At 44.8% G+C, this 12,347-nt stretch overlaps 1 protein-coding gene across 2 annotated transcripts in view; it reads left to right on the plus strand.

Moving 5' to 3' along the window:
- Positions 1-8,277: 8,277 nt before the first annotated feature.
- Positions 8,278-12,347, plus strand: part of cep131 (centrosomal protein 131) — a 135,008-nt gene continuing 130,938 nt past the window's right edge. For both annotated transcript variants that reach the window (XM_060844466.1, XM_060844467.1), the window contains exon 1: positions 8,278-8,636. The gene's annotated coding sequence lies outside the window, so the exon portion shown is untranslated. The remainder of the gene's footprint in view (positions 8,637-12,347) is intronic.

The raw sequence follows: 12,347 nt of genomic DNA on the forward strand, positions 1-12,347 counted from the left end.
AGGGACCAGAATTTCATATCAACTTTAAGTCTTTTTAAAAATATTTTGGGTCAGAACACAGGAAAAAGTTCAGTGTTAAGTACATCTAATTATTTTTGATACCTATAGTATACTTACCTAGTTCTAACAAAAACTTAACTGATTTGAAACAGCAACTCTGTGCTCCTTTCATCACAGATGCTGCCTGACCTATGCATTTCCAACATTTTTGAATTAATTAATCTGGAATTGAATGTTTCTCTTGATGCTGGTGACCATGAAACTATCATCAGTTGTTGTAAAAACCCACTGGTTCACTGGTGTCCTTTTTTAGGGAAGGTCCGTACCCAATCTAGTCTACGTGTGACTCCAGAACCACAGCAATGTTACTCTTGTGTAGCACTCTTAATTGTCCTCTGAAAAAGACCAGCAAACTACACTGTTCTAGATAATTAGAGATGGGTAATAAATAAACTTTTATCAAAGATACACACATTCCATGAAATAATTAAATATGCAATTTGCACCGAAGTCAGATGTTCTAAATGTTTTTCTTCAACCCATGTATTAGTTTCATTCTTCACAAAAACCTGCAGCCATAAGTACAGAATGGAGTGAAGACTTGCTCAGTTAGATAGCATATGTGAAACAAATAATATTTCTTCAGCCTTGATCAGATTAATCTGACTTTTTTTCTTAACCTGCTGAGGCATAGATTTAAGGTGAGAGGGGAAAGATTTAAAAGGGATCCAAGGAGCAACTTTTTCACAGAGGGTGGTGTGTGTACGGAATGAGCTGCAGAGGAAGTGGTGGAGGCTGGTACAATTACAGTATTTAAAAGGCATCTGGATGGTATATGAATAGGAAGGGTTTAGAGGGATATGGGCCAGGTGCTGGCAGGTGGGACTAGATTAATTTAGGATATCTGGTCGGCATGGACTAGTTGGCCCAAAGGGTCTGTTTCTGTTGTACATCTCTGTGACTCTTAAGTGCTTGAAGTAAGTGTTTAAACTTTGAAATAGTTGACATTCTCTGTCTCAATTGGTGGTACTCCAGATTAAAACAAACATTGTGATGTGCAATTGCAACTTCTAATAATGCAAACAGGTGCTTCAGTCTGACAGCCACAAAGCATTGTTTTGAAAAAAACACAATTACATCAAGAATTGAGTGCTATTTGCATGATCAGACAAAGGGGTTAACATTTCATTGACAATATTCCAGTCATTTGCAAATGTTCCCAGGTCGTGATATTCATGCCTTGTTTCTGAACTCTGCTATTCAGTCTGTGTCACTGCTGTGGCATGTTGAATGAGCTGACATAATGATTGCCATTGTATATTTGCAGCAATTTCACAGCAGTTCGCATTGTATTGACCTCAGCAGAAATTGCTTTCATGTCTAAGATCACGAGGCAATATTCTGGATGGAAATCATTTTAATTTGCATAAGCTGACAGCACAGCAGATCCTCATGAAACATGCCTGCTATACGTTTCTGAGGGTCTTTCTCTCCTTCAGTGTGTTGGCTTGTGATTAATCCTAAAATGCTTTTTCCTAACTCTGTATTCCACTTGCTTCAGTGACTACAGCTATTTATTTGTAAGTTTAACGCAGCTGACTACTAGCAAGCATTATATGATTTTGAATCCCTACATATGAAATTGTAAATGCCAACATTTTATGAACTACAACCACTTAATTAATACAATCTGGCACAAGCTTATAGGAACAAGAGTCGGCCTCTTGGTCCTTCAAGCCTGTTCTGCCATTCAATAAGATTGTGGCTGATCTGACTTTTAAGTTCACCTTTACATTCTTGTATGCCCTGATAATCTTTCATCCCCTTGGTCATCAAGAATTTATCTCAGCCTTAAGAATGCATCCCCAGTGCGTTGAGTATTGGAGTTGGGAGATCATGTTGCGGCTGTGCAGGACAATGGTTGGGTCCCTTTTGGAATATTGCATGCAATTCTGGTCTTCTGATACAGGAAGGATATTGTGAAACTTGAAAGGGTTCAGAAAAGATTAACAAGGATGTTGCCAGGGTAGAAAAGTTTGAGCTATAGGGAGAGGCTGAATAAGGTGGAGCTGTTTTCCCTGGAGTGTCAGGGTGAGGGATGACCTTGTACAGGTTTATAAAATCATGAGGGGCATGGGTAGGGTAAATAGCTAAAGGTCTTTTCCCTGCGGTGGGGGACTCCAGAACTAGGGGCATATGTTTAAGGTGAGAGGGGAAAACTTTAAAAGGAACCAAAATGCCAACTTTTTTACGCAGAGGGTGGTGCATGTGTAGAATGAGTTGCCAGAGGAAGTAGTGGAGGCTGGTACAATTACAACATTCAAAAGTCATCTGGATGAGTATATGAATAGGAAGGGTTTAGAGGGATATGGGCCAAATGCTGGCAAGTGGGACTAGATGAATTTAGGCTGTCTGGTCAGCATGGATGAATTGGACCAAAGGGTTTGTTTCTGTTCTCTACATGTCTATGACTCTGACACTGTTTTTTGAGAAAGGCAATTCCAAAAGGTTTTGACCATCAGAAGAAAAAAATGTTTCCTTGCCTTTGTCTTAAATGGGCAACCTCTTAATTTAAAACTATGACCATGTAATAACTCCAGAAACTTGCCTGGAAAGGAACATTGCTTATTGCTGAACACCAAAACAGAGCCACTAGTTGTGGCATATACAAACTGGTCCCAGTGCAGGACAGACATTCTGCAGAATTGCACTAATTCACTGTGACTTGTTTTTGTTTCTGTTTAACTACTAACCACCACCTGTAATCACCTGTGCAGCCAGTTAAATACTTACATGCAAAGTCCATTATGAGCAATGCAAATCATCAAAAATGAAGGGAATTGGTAGGGAGAGAGGGAAGTGACTGAATCAGAATGGAATAGGAGTGAGAATTAAAACACAATATTCCCCCCGGTGCCCACCTGTCTCTCAAGGCATTGAGAGAAACCATGTACTCCCTTTCCAAGGAGACACAGGCACAGATATAACCCCTGAAGTGGGGCAGACAGTCAGCAGAAATGACCCCATCTACATTCTGCTGCTTGGAGTTGTTCAGGCTCTGTTTTATATTTTTAAATCAGTTTGTTCAGAGATGTTATTACACACCTCTGGAGCAGGTGGGACTTGAACATGGGCCTCTATAGACCAAACATACAGACACTACCACTGCACTCTCAGGTCTGCTTTACATGCTTCTCTTACCTAGGGTCTGCTTTATTTTCTAATTGACCTGGTCAGAGATATTATTATACTCACACCAGGTGCAGGTGGGACTTGAACCAAGGCGTTCTGACTCAGGGGCAGGGATGCTACCGGAGTACCACAATAGCCCTTCAGGGTCTGCTTTATTATTTATTCTTGAACCCAGAAGAACTATCATGTACAACTGAGTGACTTTCCCAAGTCCAAAATAATTTTGACTCTTTTTGTTTTCTTTTTGTAATACTAACCACCGCCAATTAAAACAAAAATCAAAAGAACTGCAGATGATGTAAATCAGAAACAAAAATAGAAGTTGCTGGAAAGTCTCAGCAGGTCTGGCAGCATCTGTGGAGAGAAATCAGAGTCAATGTTTCAGGTGGAGTCACCCTTCATCGGACCAATAAAAACACGTGTGTAGCCAATTGAATGTTTACAAACAGAACTCATCGTGGGCAATTTAAACCATCAAAAGAGTGTCACGGTGGCTCAGTGGTTAACACTGCTGCCTCACAGCGTCAAGGGCCCAGGTTTGATTCCAACCTTAGGCAACTGTCTGTGTGGAGTTTGCACATTCTCCCCGTGTTTGCTTGGGTTTCATTTGGGTACTCCGGTTTCCTCCCACAGTCCAAAAATGTGCAGGTTGGGTGGATTAGCCATGCTACGTTGCCCATAGTGTCCAGGGATGTTTAGGTCAGATGGATTAGCCATGGGAAATGTAGAGTTATAGGGTGTGAGTCTCTGTGGGATGCTGTTCAGAGAGTTGGCATGGACATGTTAGGCCAAATGGCCTGTTTCTGCACTATAGGGATTCTATGCTCAAAGATGCAGAAGAGACTAAATCAAAATGATGTTGGATGGGGAAGTAAAGCACCATATCTCTTGTAATCCCTACCTCTCTCTAATGGCATCATGAGCATTGATGGACACTGCATGCTCCCTCTCGAAGGGCATTCTGAATGAAGATAACCACCGAAGAGCAGAATCTGCATTATATAGTGCTCAGGTCTGAGTTCCAGCTGCGCAGGCCATTGCTTGTTACCAAAGGAATTTCAACTCAATGAGTTCCAACAGGAGATTAGTGATTTCCCTGTGGGACTTGTAGGGGTTATCACAGGGCCCTACCTCTAGATTCTCCCACAAGAGGGAACATCCTTTTGACATCCATCTCTTTCAATCCCCTCAGGATCTTACTTTTCAATGTATTTGGAAAGGCAATGACTGATTAGGGATAGTCAACCTGGTTTTGTGTATGGGAAATTGTGTCTCATAAAAGTGATTGTTTCTGTTTGAAGAAGTAACAAAGAGAATTGATGAGGGCAGAATGTGGACATGATCTATATGGACTTCAGTCAGGTATTTGACAAGGTTCCTTTCGGTAGACTGGTTAGCAAAGTTAAATCACATGGAAAACAGGGAGAACTAGCCACTTGGATACAGAAATGGTTTGAAGGTAGAAGATGGGGTGGGGTGGGGAGTGGTCAGTGTGTGTGGAGGGTTGGTTTTTAGATTGGAGGCCTGTGACCAGTGGGTTTGCCACAAAGGTTGGGGCTGGGTCCACAGCTTTTTGTTATCGATGTAAATAATTTGGATGTGAACATAGGTGGTGTAGTTAGTAAATTTGCAGATAGTGTCATAGAGATGTACAGCACGGAACAAACCCTTCAGCCCAACTTATCCATACCGACCAGATATCCCTACCCAATCTTAGTCCCACCTGCCAGCACCCGGAAGAAATCCCTCCAAACCCTCTCTATTCATATACCCATCCAGATGTCTTTTAAATGTTGCAATTGTACTAAACCCACCACTTCCTCTGGCAGTGTATTACCACCCTCTGTGTAAACAAATGTTGTCCTTTAGTTCTCTTTTTATATCTTTTCCCTCTCACCGTAAACCTGTGCCCTCTAGTTCTGGACTACCCCGTCCCCATGGAAAAGACATTGTCTATGTATCCTCTCCATGCCCCTCATGATTTTATAAACCTCTATAAGGTCACCCCTCAGCCTCCATGGAAAACAGCTCCAGCTTATTCAATCTCTCCTTATAGTTTAAATCCTTCAACACCAAAATTGGTGATGTAATGGATAGCAAAGAAGGTTACCTCAGAGTACAGCTGCAAATGTGTTGCTGGTCAAAGCACAGCAGGTTAGGCAGCATCTCAGGAATAGAGAATTCGACGTTTCGAGCATAAGCCCTTCATCAGGAATAAGAGAGAGAGAGCCAAGCCGGCTGAGATAAAAGGTAGGGAGGAGGGACTAGGGGGAGGGGCGATGGAGGTGGGATAGGTGGAAGGAGGTCAAGGTGAGGGTGATAGGCCGGAGTGGGGTGGGGGCGGAGAGGTCAGGAAGAGGATTGCAGGTTAGGAGGGCGGTGCTGAGTTGAGGGAACCGACTGAGACAAGGTGGGGGGAGGGGAAATGAGGAAGCTGGAGAAATCTGAATTCATACCTTGTGGTTGGAGGGTTCCCAGGCGGAAGATGAGGCGCTCCTCCTCCAGCCGTCGTGTAGTTGTGTTCTGCCGGTGGAGGAGTCCAAGGACCTGCATGTCCTCGGTGGAGTGGGAGGGGGAGTTAAAGTGTTGAGCCACAGGGTGATTGGGTTGGTTGGTTCGGGCGGCCCAGAGGTGTTCTCTGAAGCGTTCCGCAAGTAAGCGGCCTGTCTCACCAATATAGAGGAGGCCACATCGGGTGCAGCGGATGCAATAGATGATGTGTGTGGAGGTACAGGTGAACTTGTGGCGGATATGGAAGGATCCCTTGGGGCCTTGGAGGGAAGTGAGTGTGGAGGTGTGGGCGCAAGTTTTACATTTCCTGCGGTTGCAGGGGAAGGTGCCGGGGGTGGAGGTTGGGTTGGTGGGGGGTGTGGATCTGACAAGGGAGTCACGAAGGGAGTGGTCCTTGCGGAACGCTGATAGGGGAGGGGAGGGAAATATAACCCCTATCAGCGTTCCGCAAGGATATATTTCCCTCCCCTCCCCTATCAGCGTTCCGCAAGGACCACTCCCTTCGTGACTCCCTTGTCAGATCCACACCCCCCACCAACCCAACCTCCACCCCCGGCACCTTCCCCTGCAACCGCAGGAAATGTAAAACTTGCGCCCACACCTCCACACTCACTTCCCTCCAAGGCCCCAAGGGATCCTTCCATATCCGCCACAAGTTCACCTGTACCTCCACACACATCATCTATTGCATCCGCTGCACTCGATGTGGCCTCCTCTATATTGGTGAGACAGGCCGCTTACTTGCGGAACGCTTCAGAGAACACCTCTGGGCCGCCCGAACCAACCAACCCAATCACCCCGTGGCTCAACACTTTAACTCCCCCTCCCACTCCACCGAGGACATGCAGGTCCTTGGACTCCTCCACCGGCAGAACACAACTACACGACGGCTGGAGGAGGAGCGCCTCATCTTCCGCCTGGGAACCCTCCAACCACAAGGTATGAATTCAGATTTCTCCAGCTTCCTCATTTCCCCTCCCCCCACCTTGTCTCAGTCGGTTCCCTCAACTCAGCACCGCCCTCCTAACCTGCAATCCTCTTCCTGACCTCTCCGCCCCCACCCCACTCCGGCCTATCACCCTCACCTTGACCTCCTTCCACCTATCCCACCTCCATCGCCCCTCCCCCTAGTCCCTCCTCCCTACCTTTTATCTCAGCCGGCTTGGCTCTCTCTCTCTTTTTCCTGATGAAGGGCTTATGCTCGAAACGTCGAATTCTCTATTCCTGAGATGCTGCCTAACCTGCTGTGCTTTGACCAGCAACACATTTGCAGCTGTGATCTCCAGCATCTGCAGACCTCATTTTTTACCTCAGAGTACAGTAGGACATTGATGAGATGGGCAGAGGTGGGTATTGCAGATGCTGGAGATTAGAGATTACAGTGTGGAAACAGGCCCTTCGACCCAACAAGTCCACACCGACCCGCCACCCACCCATACATTTACCCCTTTACCTAACACTACGGGCAATTTAGCATAGCCAATTCACCTGGCCTGCACATCTTTGTGATGTGGGAGGAAACCGGAGCAAACCCACGCAGACACGGGGAGAATGTGCAAACTCCACACAGTCAGTCACCTGAGTCGGGAATTGAACCCGGGTCTCTAGTGCTGTGAGGCAGCAGTGCTAACCACTGTGCCACCCATTTGATCAATAGACTAGAGTGGTACTGGAAAAACACAGCAGGTCAGGCAGCAACTAAGGAGCAGGAAAATTGACGTTTTGGGCAAAAGTCCTTCATCAGGAAGATGATGAAGGTTTTTTGCCTGAAACGTTGATTTTCCTGTTTCTCGGATGCTGTCTGACCTGCTGTGCTTTTCCAGAACCACTCTAGTCTATTGATCAGATGGGCCAATGGACCAAGGGTTAGTAGATAAGAGTAGATCGAAACAATTTAGATAAATGTGAGGTGCTGCATTTTGAAAAGGCAAATCAGGGCAGGACTGTCTCTCTGGAGTTGGGGGCCCAGCCCATTGTTTGGAGGTGGGGGCTGATATCAAGCCTACCCTCTGTGGGTGGGAGTGGGGGCTGAGTTCCCACTCTGTTAGAAATCATACAACACCAGGTTATAGTCCAACAGGTTTGTTTGGAAGCACTGACCTTCGAGGCGCCTCTGCTTCATCAGGTCCTGAAGCTACTGCTTCCAATTAAACCTGCTGTTGTGTGACTTTTAGGTTTGTCCAGCCCAGTCCAACACTGGCTCCTCCACATCATGATGAAGGGCTTATGCCCGAAACGTCGAATTTCCTATTCCTTGGATGCTGCCTGACCTGCTGTGCTTTAACCAGCAACACATTTTCAACTGTTGATCTCCAGCATCTGCAGACCTCATTTTTTACTCCTCCACACCATGCCTACCAACTCTGTGGCAGTGTGTGTGCTGGAATGCCTGGTCACTCGAGCTTGATGGCAGACCCTGGGGAAGGGGGTGGGTGGGGCCGGAGATGATCGACGTGGGCTCTGGCCAATCCACAGCCAGAGAAGTTACCCCGCCCCTGGGCAAGCGCCAATAGACGGGCGAGGGGGGCGGGACCTCCGTTGAGATGGTGTTTGGTTGCGCGGTTGCTAAGTGGATTCCCTCTGTGTGTGAGTGTCTGCCCTGAGATGACTCAGGAGGAGCTTCTTTCAGCCGCGTAAAAAGAAATGCACGAACATCGACCGTAACGGGAGCAGGGGAAAAGTAGCGACGCTTGTTTATCTACTTTTAAAAAAAATTGTTGCAATGTATCTCTCCTGATGTGAAGGAGAATCACAGCAATTATAATGTAACCTTAGGCCAAGGCTCTGGCAGCAGCAGCCCCCTCAGTCTGATACAAGTTGCCCTCCACAGGCCCGCAGTGGTTCCTCTGAGCTTTCCAGTTACACTGTTGCCCGAAGACACCGCCGATTGCACCCATCCGCACCGTGCTGTGGGAAATCGAGGCCTCCCCACGGTGAGTTGGACAAAATGCACCACGTTTACCAACAAAAAGTGAGAGCGAATTGGCGCAGGCGGGACGCCTCTCTCTCCTTGCTCTCACTCCCGTGAATCCCAACCCCTTCTTGGAAGCAAATGCATCGTTATCATGTCGAGGGATTAAAGGTGGTGCATGCCTGCGACTGTTACCAGCGTTGCCTATGGTAACGTTTGACTCAGTTGAGGTGGAAACGATTCTGCCTCAGCCAAGTCAAACCCAAAGCTGTCACTGCTATTTTCTTAAATGTAGGTAATGGGTTGGTACAGTGAATTCTTGTTGGCTTATCATTACTTTCTACAACTTTCAGTGGAACTTTCCTGCAGTTGTTGCTTATTTTGAAGCATGAACTTTGACGAAGCTTTACATGATGTATTTGGATACTTCAATTTGAATGATTTAAAAATGAAGCTTGGTCTGGTGTTTTAAGAAAGCCATTAATCAATTAAATTTAGAGGAGTTAATAGTCCTTTTAGAACAGATTGAAATTTATTTTATTTGTTTGCGGTTTGTGAGCATCATAGGCTTTAATCAGCGCTTATGGCCGACCTCAAACTGTTCTTGGGAAGGTGGCAAGGAGCTACCTTTTGAAATGCTGCAGTCCTGGTGTGCAGAAACATCCAAAATGCTATTGCGAAGGGAGTTAGTATTTTGACCCAGCGATGGTGGAAGAATATCTATGAAGTTTGAAGACAAGACAGGAAGGGAGTGAAGGGGCACTTGCAGGTGATGCTCCCATACATCTGCTGTCCTTGACCTTCTAGGTGATAGAGGTCATTGATTTGAATGGTGCTGTTGAAGAATTTTGTGCATCTTGTAGATGGGGCACATTACTGTCACTGTGCTTTGGGGAAGGAAGTGAATGTTGAAGTTGGTGCTTGGGATACCAATCGATTGGATTGCCTTTATTTTTTAGATTAGACTTACAGTGTGGAAACAGGCCCTTCGGCCCAACAAGTCCACACCGACCCGCCGAAGCGCAACCCACCCATATCCCTTACCTAACACTATGGGGAATTTAGCATGGCCAATTCACCTGACCCGCACATCTTTGGACTGTGGGAGGAAACCGGAGCACCCGGAGGAAACCCACGCAGACACGGGGAGAACGTGCAAACTCCACACAGTCAGTCGCCTGAGGCGGGAATTGAACCCAGGTCCCTGGCGCTGTGAGGCAGCAGTGCTAACCACTGTGCCACCGTGCTGCCCTACTATCTGGATAGTGTCTTGTGATGTTGGAGCTACGCCCATCCAGGCAAGTGGAGATTGTGGCATCACACTCCAAACGTGTCTTGTAGATGATGGGCAGGCTTTGAAGTGACAGGAATTAAGCTAGTCGTTGCAGAATTCCTGGCCTTTGGCTATTGTAGTCACAATATTCTGTGGCCTGTCTAGTTCATTATCAGAATAATGTTAATCGCCAGGATGTTGTTTGTGGGGAATTCAGTGATGGTAATGCCATTAAATGTTAAGGGGTGATGGTTAGATTCTCTCTTGCTTGTGATAGTCATTGCTTGATAATTATATGGTGCAAAGGGTACTTGCCACTTTTCAAACCAAGCTTGGATGATGTTCATGCCTTGTTGCTGCTTCAGCATCAGAGGAGTCATGAATGATGCTGAACATTTTACAGATGTCAGCAAGTGTCCCCACTTCTGACCTTGTGAAGGACGGAAAGTTATTGATGAAGCAGCTAAAGATGGCTGGGCTAAGGCCATAATGCTGAGGAATACTAATGCTCCCTTGATGTCGAGGGAACTTGCTCTCTTCAGCAAGTAAATTTTACTGAGCTCGTGCAACATCATCGCACAGTCAATGACAGTGATAATTTTCTTATCAGCAAGAGTAGACTGTTACTAGAATCTTGTCAGGGTTCATAGTTTTTGCAGTATCTATTGTGTTTAGCTGTTTCTTGGTATCATGTGAAGTGAATTGAATTAGCTGAAGGTTGGCATCTGCAATGCTGAGGATCTCAAGATGAGGTTGAAATTTATCATTTACTTGGCACTTCTGATTGAAGGGGATGAAAATGCCTTGTCATCTGCACTGATAATCTGGGTTATTTGAAGAGTCTCTTCCTCTGCCTTTTAATATAATGTATTGATTATCTATATGTTATTGTCCCATCTGTCAATTTAAAATCCTTGCATCCTTTTGAAGAGAATTGTTTGAAATATACAGCTTATTGTAATCTACTGTGTTTGAATACCTAGTTATGGGTTATATTTCTTCCAGAATTTGCGTGTAAATTTGTGCATCTTTTGGCATTCTCATCAAACCATATTCAAATTGAAAAAGCAAAATGTTAAATCTTCAAAAATTGATTTATTAAGCTCCAAAGCAATTTATGCGAAAGATGTTGAGATAAAAAGGTTAAGGAAACTGATGCTAATTGTCAAGTTCATGTGGAACAAAAAATTATGTGAAAAAAGGTATCATTAAAAAATTAAAGTAGGGCAAAGAGTAAATATGTGAACAGATTGGCAGCTAACATCAAAAAGAAACCAAAAGTATTTTGTAAAGGTATAAATAAAAATAGGGTCATTAAAAGAAGAGAGAGGCCGATTTGGGACCAAAAGGTAGATCTTGTGAAGACATGATTTGGAGATGCCGGTGTTGAACTGGGGTGTACAAAGTTAAAAATCACACAACACCAGGTTATAGTCCAACAGGTTTATTTGGAATCACAAGCTTTTGGAGCACTGCTCCTTCATCAGGTGATGAAGGAGCAATGCTCCAAAAGCTAGTGCTTCTAAATAAACCTGTTGGACTATAACCTGGTGTTGTGTGATTTTTAACCTTGTGAATACAGAAAGTATGGATAAGGTATGAAATGAGAACTTTAACATTTTTACATGATCGCAAGCGTAGAAGACATGGGATTAAATTAACAATGGCAACAAGGTGGGTGGCACATTGGCTTAGTAGTTAGTACTGCTGCCTCACAGCACCAGTGACACTGATTCAATTCCAGCCTCAGGCGACAGTCTGGGTGGAGTTTGCAAATTCTCCCAGTGTCTGTGTGGGTTTCTCTTCGGGTGCTCTGGTTTCCTCCCACAGTCTAAAGATGTGCAGGTTAGCTGAGTTGGCCATGCTAAATTGCCCATAGTGTTCAATGATCTGTAGGTTAGATGCATTAGTCAGAGATAAATATAGAATAGTAGGATAGGGGAATGTGTCTGGATAGGTGACCCTTCAGAGGGTCAGTGTGGACTTGGGCGTAATGGCTTATTTCTGCACTATAGGGATTCTTAAAATAACAACTGGCCAAGAGACTGATTATTGTGAATGGTTCTTTTTCAGACTGGTTGGATGTATACTATGATGCCAACCTCCTATGTTGATTTTCTTACCTGTGCTATTTCTGATTATTTATTCAGGACCTAGAATTTTATATGCAGGGCAAGTGGAGAACCAGTATAAAAATAGATCATAGAATAAGGAGCTAGATGTAATCTTTAATGAGTAATGTTTGGTGCTATGTGGGAGGCTTTCTCTTTCTAGATACAGGGACTTCAAGGTAACTTGTAAACTGTGCAGATCGACAAACACTACTAACTGCTGATCACCAAAATTCCATATGCCGTGAAAATAACCTTGTGTTCTTGCTGAAGAGAATTACCAAAACAATTTTCAAGGGTAGATAAACTGAACGGTGATTTTATTTTTACATTTGCTCAGAATTGGCAT

The sequence above is a fragment of the Hemiscyllium ocellatum genome, chromosome 25, assembly GCF_020745735.1.
Source record: "Hemiscyllium ocellatum isolate sHemOce1 chromosome 25, sHemOce1.pat.X.cur, whole genome shotgun sequence".
NCBI classification, from domain to species: domain Eukaryota; kingdom Metazoa; phylum Chordata; class Chondrichthyes; order Orectolobiformes; family Hemiscylliidae; genus Hemiscyllium; species Hemiscyllium ocellatum.